The sequence below is a fragment of the Lygodium microphyllum genome, chromosome 9 (assembly GCF_053477565.2).
Source record: "Lygodium microphyllum isolate KBCC chromosome 9, Lygodium_microphyllum_v1.1.10, whole genome shotgun sequence".
Lineage (NCBI taxonomy): Eukaryota > Viridiplantae > Streptophyta > Polypodiopsida > Schizaeales > Lygodiaceae > Lygodium > Lygodium microphyllum.
In genome coordinates this window covers 20664324-20672840 of record NC_141143.1, presented here as the reverse complement: position 1 = coordinate 20672840, position 8517 = coordinate 20664324, and positions in this window count along the sequence as shown.

The following is an 8517-nucleotide window of genomic DNA, read 5'->3' as shown; positions in this document are numbered from 1 at the left end:
CTGTCATATCGTTAGATTCCCTTATCCCTATGTGGAGGGGAGCTTTAAGCTCTACCCCGAGACCTACGGACCACTTATTGCTCAAGTGTTTCGAACAGAGTGGCCATGGCTACCTCTCACATAGCTGACATGCAATGCCTATCTTACGGGTGTAGTGAGCTTACCTTGATGCGCGATCGAGTACCCTCTTCTTTCTTACACACCGGTAGCTCCACGATCCTTGAGCCAAGCTCAAGCAACCTCAATCCCTCTCCCATGAGCTTCATCCTCCATATCCACACGCGAGACAAGAGAAGAGAAGAGAGGAGGAGAAGATGAAGAGAGAATATGGAGAGCTTCCTCTCCAAGATCCCTCACTCTCACACAATCACTCCCTCACCCCCTCACACTCTCTCAATCCCTCTCTCAAGCACAAGCAAGAAGGCAAGAAACAAGAGAAGAAGAAGAAGAAGCTTTGGCCATACACAAGAATGAGCTTCCCATTCACTTTTCAACTTTATATACATGCCCTATTTTTCATGGGTGGTCATCCCCCTTTTTTATATGGCCGGCCATTAGCCTAGGCCCATTTCTCATTTCCCACCGTTCTAGTCTATCATATCCCCAACTAATGCATGCAATTTGCACAGGAGTGAGCCTGGCGCTCTCTTACAAGGTTTTGGAGGTGTTCTCGCAGTCAATGGTGCACTTTTCATTCTTTTACTCTCCTTGGGCAACTCCAAGACTTCTTGAGGGTCGTGCCCGCACATTTAATTTTTTCTAGGGTCTAGTTGCTAGTTAAGGCGCCTTTTCCTTCTTTTCTTTTTTTTTTCCATTTCTCTCTCCTCTGTGCTGCAGTAAACATTACCCCCCTCCTAGCCAAGTGCCAGTCCCATGGCACGGTGGTGGGAGGTAATGGGATAGATGATGCTGTCGCGAGGTGGACCAGGTGAGTAGACGACGTTGATGCTTGTGAATGAGAAGTGATGGGGTTTGATGACGATGACCAAGAGAGATTCCGGCGTGCTTTAGGCTCCATGAAGATCCTAGGCATCTTTCACACTGTTGTGGCGCCCCATTAGGTAGCCGGTTGTCCTTTGAGTATATGAACCGCTTGAAGCAATAAGCAATCCCTTAGGAGGATGGTATTGGAGGGATTTATTCTGGAAAAACCCCCCAACTGTTGTTTGCCTTGAAAATCTGTGGTTGTGGTTGGAGATCCTTGTCGTTGAGTAGAAGGTTTACAGTTTTGAGTTGAAGGTCTTCAAGCCTGTGGAATCAATAAGCGATCCTTGGATCTTGAGGCGTTGCGCAGGGATCGTTGGATGATGAGGCTCCAAGATCTATGCCAATGGCAGCAGATCCATCACTGGGGTTTTCTTCTGCTTGATTTGGTTCAGTCATGGCAGCCATCAAGAGACGGATGTTTGGCAACATAAAGTGTGTGGAGCCCTTTAGACCTTTGCTGTGAAGCTTCAAAGTTGTGGGAATGGAGTTACGTCCGACTGATGGAAAAATTCCTTGCCATTGGAGGATGTAGTGGACGATCTTCTTTAGCCAAACAACCAGTATTGGAAACATGAACATAACCTGCAAGAAAAGTTGTGCACTTCCTAGGGGGTGTGTCTGTCTCACTGTGTAGTGCATGGTGCCTGTGGCAGTGGAACTGGTAAATGGGTCTAACCTTGGGCAAGCCCTTGGTAATGTCCCACTCTTGAGGACCCAATTCGTGCGCCGTTGGAGGTGCGGTGCAAAACTTAGGGTGACAGGTCTGAAAGTCCTGCCCTTGATGTGCCCTAAGTGTGAAGTGGGGGAGGGGCTAGAGAGGACTCTAAATGCAGTGAGTGTGGTGCACAATGATAGTGAAGGAAGACTGCAAGCACATGTGAATTCATCTTTCAGCTTTGTTGTTTTTGCTCTTGTTTGGCCTTTTTTTCTTCTTCTTCTTTGAGGATAGGAGAGAGTACATTTGGCAAGGTATATGGCACCTATTTAGTCATGGGGCGGTCGCAGGCATTGTGATAAAAATGTGTGACTTTGTAGATATTCTTTAATACCAGCTTTATCTCTCAGAGGAGTGGTGGACAAGAAGGGGTGATTACACCTTGCAAAGTGGGTGTCACTCATATTTTCTAAGAGCTCTAGGCAGAAGGCAGGGAGGAGAGCAGCCCGCATCATCAACCTAGTCATGGCTCTACTATCTATTCCTAGGTTAATATCAAAGAAGAGTGGGGGGAGATGGGCTTCCTCTGCTGCGGGTTTCTGGAGTAGCAGGAATTTGATAAGTCAGAGGTAATTACAAGTGGTCAAAAATGCCGGATTGAGACAGGAAGAAAAGTCTGCAAGAAAACGATTTATGGAGGGAAGTATATCTTCTACCCTAAACACTAAGCACTCCTCAGGGCTCCTAGAATTTACATTATATATTTTCGGGAAGTCATAATCCCCATGTAAATCTCTATCATAGTCCACTCCATGCCTACGGGGGTAGGGCATGTATATGGGATCGTTACGCTCTTCAGGGAGTGAACTACAAAATGCAGTCCATGCATCAAAATTGGTGTCCCAAATCCTCCTTCGCCATTTCGGCTGTGCCTCTTAGCCTTGGATGGTTTTGGGAACCAGATTGACCTTGTCTTCCTAGTACTCTTGTGGCTCTTGTCGCCACCTAGTCATTATTATGCTTCTTTCTTCCATCCATCTGTTTGCAATTTCGTTAGCCAGATCTTTGATCTTGGCTATGACTCCTAGAGGCAGGGCCTGGTCCAGAGAGCGTGGGAAAGCAAATGAAAGCTCGAATGGCCTCTTATGTAACTCTCGCTGACGCGAGATTATCAACTCATGGGGCCAGTCTACAGGATGTGTATCATTCCTCAGTGGCATGGGCTCCTCAGGGAGTTGTCGTGGAAGCATGTGTGCTTGGTGTTGGGCCTCCTCAGCTAACTCTTGTCTCCTTCTCCTTGCTGCAACCATGTGTTTAGGTAGATCGGCATCTGCAGGTTCCTCTTGTGGGATCTCGGGTTGAGGCGGACTCGGCATCCTTTGCGGCTCTTCGTCATCATCTTGCTCGAAATCCGGACCCTCTTCGACATTTCGCTCAACCACAGGGGGAATGACTGGTGGTGGTGGTGGTGGCTACTCCTGCTCTTGAAAACCTAACTCCTTGAGCTCAGCAGTGGAAAGGCCCGTATAGTGTAGGTAGTAGAATTGTTGCTCTTTGGTGATTCCTCTACTTGTTGGAAGCTCCCGCTCTTGAAGACCGTATCTTAGAGCTCGGGTGGCTAGCTCCAACTTTCTTTTCACCTTTTCCACTGGATCATTGCTCTCAGCTTGTGTCACGTGGAGCACCGTGTTGAGGAAGGCCTACCGCTGGGTCTTAGTGGTCATTTCTGCAGCCTCAACCCTAGCTTCAACAAGCATTCTTTTGCATTCTACCACCGCCAGGCGTTCAGTTAAGTCCCTTACCCTGTCAAAGGTTTTCCTTTCCCACTCCATGGCTCTCTCCTCCATCCTTTTCCTTTGTTCCTCCAGTTGGCTCGCCAGGGTGGTTACTACCTATTGCTGCTCATTTGATAAAAACCATAACTAGTTTCTTTCTCTTAATTTCTGAGCTAGCTGTTCTTCAGCAATCCCTCTGGCTTGATCGACAATGCTGAGCCACCTCGGCCAGGATTTCTAATTTTTCCTGCACCAGCTGCTCTTAGCTTTGGATTTCAGCGAGAGGAATAGCCTTTTTTGATTGAAAGCCATGGCCATGATGGCTTCTATGTCTTCCTAGAAGGTCTCCTGCGCATCTTGCAATCTTTGCACTTCATCCTGTAGCCATTTTGCTTCAGCTATTGAGACTCCTGGCCCTTCACTCTTCAGGAATTCGATTTCGCTTATTAACCTGTTCTGTTCTTCTAGCTCCCGCCATGACTGGGGCTCCGTGGCATGTTCTTGTGGAACAGTGGCTTCACCTTCCTGAACCCCCTGGTAGAGCATTTCCACTTGGGCGACCCTTTGCTGTAGATCACTGTATTGCTGCATCAGTAGCTTTAGGTTTCTTTGTTCCTCCACCAGCTCTGCTCCTCGTCCTCTAGCCTTTGTCTAAGGCGGCTTTCATTGTTTTGGGCTTCCTTCTTTTTTTCTGCTAGCTGGTTGTGCAGGGCCTTTATTTCTCTCCGTCTGTCAGCTTCCTGCCTTGAGAATTCTAGCTTGAGGGCCGCTGACGTCTCCTTTTCTTTCTCTAGCTCCAGCAAGGCCACCTTCTTCTCTTCTTTTGCCTTGTCCAGTTGTGTCAGTAGCTCGGCCACATATGCATCATAGTTAGTGTCGGCAGGCATGGGAGTATGGGGGGTGGTGGTCGATGCCTCCAGCCTTTGTCATTTAGGGTCTTGCCGTGACTCTACATCTGTGGCAGTGGGCCTTTTCAATCTAGTTTTAGGCACGATTTTGGCCACCTTGCTCACTAGCATCTGCACCATGGTTATGAGCTGTGCCATGTCGAGGGGATGTGTGGGTTGTGCGGTGGTTGCAGTCGTAGTTTCAGCTATTGTCGGCACAAAGGAGGAAGGAAGTGGATGTAGGAGGGACTTGCCCTTGCCTACAACCACTGGAGCTGCTTCCACACTTGCACTGGCTTCGGCTTTATGGTGGGGGCTTACGGGTTTGAGTTCTCCGCCCCCATGGGTCTCTTCCACATATCTTCGTGTAGCTTCCACCAATTCGTCCAGTTCCTTCAGTCACTGCTCTTCGGCTTCTTCTCGCGCCCTTCTTTTCCTGTCCTCTTCTACCTTCTTCAACTCCTCTCTTATCCTTGCAAGCTCCTCCTCCTCTTTCCTCCTCCTTTCTTCCTCAGCTCTTCGAGACTCTCTTTGAGCTCTTTTGATGTCAGCCCGTTCTTCCTTACTTAATTTCTCTTTCTTCTCCTTCTGTCTCCTGTCACTCTTGTTTTGTTCTTCGGGTTTGCTCGCTTATGTAGGCGGCACCTCCTGCTCTCCCTTGTCACTTATTGTTCTTTCGCTTGATTCCCCTCCTTCGTGGTGAGGTGGGCTTTGATGCGCAGCTTCCTCATCCATGACACCCTCATCCTTTATTGCTTCATCTATGATGGCTGTCAGGATACCCCCGTATCTGATTGTAGCTGCCTTTGACTCAGGTTTCTTCCTTACGGAGCGCGCGGTTGAGGCAAGGGATTCTCCTCCTGCTGGTGCTTCCTCCGGGGTGAGGAGGGCAGCTAAACTTTGAATGGTTTTCTGTATGAACCCATTCCCATTTATCTCTTCAGGGACTCCTGCTACTATGCTTTCCAACAACAGGACCCCGATCCTGTTCATCAATTCATTGTACCGTTGGCCCGAGAACAGGGTATGGATCATCTTCGCTTGTAATTTCACTGCTGGGTCCGGGATGTCAGCCAAGCTGATTCCATCCACGGTGTGCACCGCTTCTTTCTTTACCCCCGGCATGGCGTAAACATCTCGTCTCGGCCGTCTCTCTTTCTTGGGCACAAGCCCCAAGGCCTTTTCTATGATTGTTGCATTGAGGGGCACTTTGATTCTTCTTTCCTGCTCCCCTGTCCTTACTGTGACAGTGCCACAGTTCCTTCCCTTGTCAAAGTTCCCCAGGAAATCCGCACACATGCTGTAATCCACGGCCTGGCCCACCTTTTCCACATACTTATGGAGGTGGCATCTGTCCACCAAGTCTTTGATCGCAGGTTCCTCCAAGATGGTCTCATCCAGATTCAGTGTGTGCTTGAACTGACTGAATCCTCGCGTCTCGATGCTAATGCCGAATTTGGTCATCTCTTCTTCAGAGAATGGGAGTTTGCCCCCTTTGTCTTGTCCTGCCATGGTGGGGACCTGTCAACACACCATGCCAACATTAATGCCTAACAATCGGCTTATTTCTAATCAAAACTCAGTTTGAGAGAAAAATGTATGTGCCCAAAATGGGTATACTTGCTAAGAGGCTTGACCGTTGCTATTGTTTTCCTTTGCAGTATTCTTCCATAGAAACTTACTTAATTATAACAATCTACTAGCTAGATAGCATAACTTTCATTTTTTCTATGCTCTTGCTCACATTGCTCCCCCTTCCGTCGGGGATCTTTCAAGGAATCCTTCCTAGGATTAGCACAGGAAGGACGAGGTAAACGCTATTTCGCATGGGTTGACTTACTTGGACAATAACCAATCATAGAAGCTTGGATTGTATTCGAGTTGGGCATGACAATCAAGAGTAGATGGTTGGATGGAGACCTGGGAAATGTAGGTCAAGACATCATGGAAGAGATCTCCAGTATTGAGGTGACTGGCAACATGTAATTCCTCTTCGGTGAGGAATTGGTCAATGTAGGGGTGGGCGAGCACATGGTCGTCCAAATGCTGATTGCGAGTGATGGCCAAGACCCTAAACGAGATAGGTGCCACATAAGTGGGGTACTATTCAATGGTTTTAACTGCCCTGCGTTGCTCAGCATTGGTCACTATTCGACAACCTTTTTTCTCCCATTGGATCCTTAGCGTAAACCACTGCTGCAAGAACGTGGAAGGTGAGCTTGCCATCTGCGTGAGCTCTTGAACTCCTGTTCAAGAGCAGAACGAGGAGGCTTATGATACGAAGTGATAAGTCTTCTGAGGGCAGCTTGATCCTTTGAGATTTCATCGTTTGCTATCAATTCGGCAGTAATTTTGGGGAATTTAGTGGTCATAAGTTCGTATTCCTCCCAAGTGCATGGTAATGCACGAACATCCGAAGCAAACATTTTGTCAAGAAGACCTAGGTCTAGCCTCTCATAACTTCTAGCAAATGTAGTGAAAGTTTCGTCCAATATTTTAATGCAAGTTATTAAGTCATCCCTAGAAGTTGTGGCAAGGTCCTTAGCCAAGGAGAGGAAAGGTCGTATCACGTATGAAGGTTTAAGACCCACTGGTGGGGGTGGTGCAACTGGACTGGATAGTGGTGACTCCCTCATCGGTGTCACGAGTTGGGCCTTGCACTCTGAAGCACGTTGAGGTGCTGTAGGAAGCTCCGGAGGCATGGGGGTTGTGCTAGGTTCTAAGTGAGCAGTCATAGTGGTTTTTAAGTTCTCTGGATTAGGTAGGTTTAAGGCCTCTGGCATTTGCTTTCGTCGATAGATGAGCTGAGACTTGCTAGCCATAGCTAGCCATGGCCTACTGACTATGTTCTGGGCACCACTTGTGCAAGCCTCCCTCACGAGGGTGAGATTGCTTGTAGGTGAGCTTTTTAGCTGGTCCTTTTTAGGCACCCAAATCCAGGAATTTCCCTCGTAGTATCCTTGTGCTCACAAAAGGTCTTTGGGGTTCCAACGCGGCATGATTGTGTGTCTACGTTGATATCATTTAGACTGCCTCTTAGGTCGTGACGGTCGACGATTTTGACGTTTAGGATCACACTTGGGTGGTCTACCCGGATATGGGTTTTTCCATTTTGGCGCCCATAGAAACTTGGACTCTTTGGCCTTGTGAGCGCTCTTGGTGGGTTTGGGCCTGGGGTCGAGCGCCCCGCACGAGGCCGTAGTTTCCTTCTGTTCAGACTCGGGCTGAAGCGTGGTTGTAGGGGTTTCTACTGGTGGCTTTGTAAAGGTGGGGGAATTAAGATAGCCCTTGCTAAAGGTCGTCACTATACGCACATTGCTGATAGCAAGATGTATGCAGTTTAGGTTGTAATCCACATTACAGTTTGTTTGCTTCTTGAAAGTGCGACCCAATAGTGACACATTACCGGCTCCTTTAGTGTCAGGTAACACATGGAAGAAGGCTGGTAAACTTTCAGACTCGATGGAAATGACCACCTTGCACTTCCCTAGGAGTGAATAAGCGAAACCCCCAAATGGGGTGAGTTTAGCATTAGTGGGCTGTAGTTTTGGTTGACCAATGCGTGTCCAATGGTCATGTGTCAAGATGTTGTAGTCGGTGCCTTGATCGATCAAGGTCTCGAAAGAATACACCGCTACTACTGCGACTGTGATTTGTAGATACGCCGATGCCACTGCTTCTTCGTCCTGATCTGTAAGGTCAGTTACAGTAGCCATGCGGACGTTCAGTGGGGGTTCTAGCATGGGTGGCTCATGTAATGGATGGGAAGGAGGATAGTACTTCTTAATGCGGCTGCCATTAAAAAAGCCTATTCCTTCACCATCAAGTGTCTCCAACTCGACATTCCCGGTCCTACCATCATGCGTACTTTGAAAGGCCCTAGCCCCCGAAACTTCATCTTCTGTTTATGTCCTTTTACTGAGTATAGCAGAACAAGGTCCCCTTGTTCAAAGTCTCGTTGCTTGACATGCTTGTCAAACCACATCTTTCGTCGAGCCTTTTCATAAATCAGAGAGTGAGTGGCGAGGAGTCCGGGTCTCCGTTAAGTGCTCTAGCTCCACCAAGCGGTTGGTCCAAGCCTCTCTTCCCTCCCAATGCTCCTGGACTACTAGCCTCAAGCTAGGGATGAAGAATTCTAAGGGTAAAATGGCTTGAGTTCCGTACGTCAGCCTAAAAGGTGTTTGTCCCACAGCCGTTTTATAAGTTGTGCGAT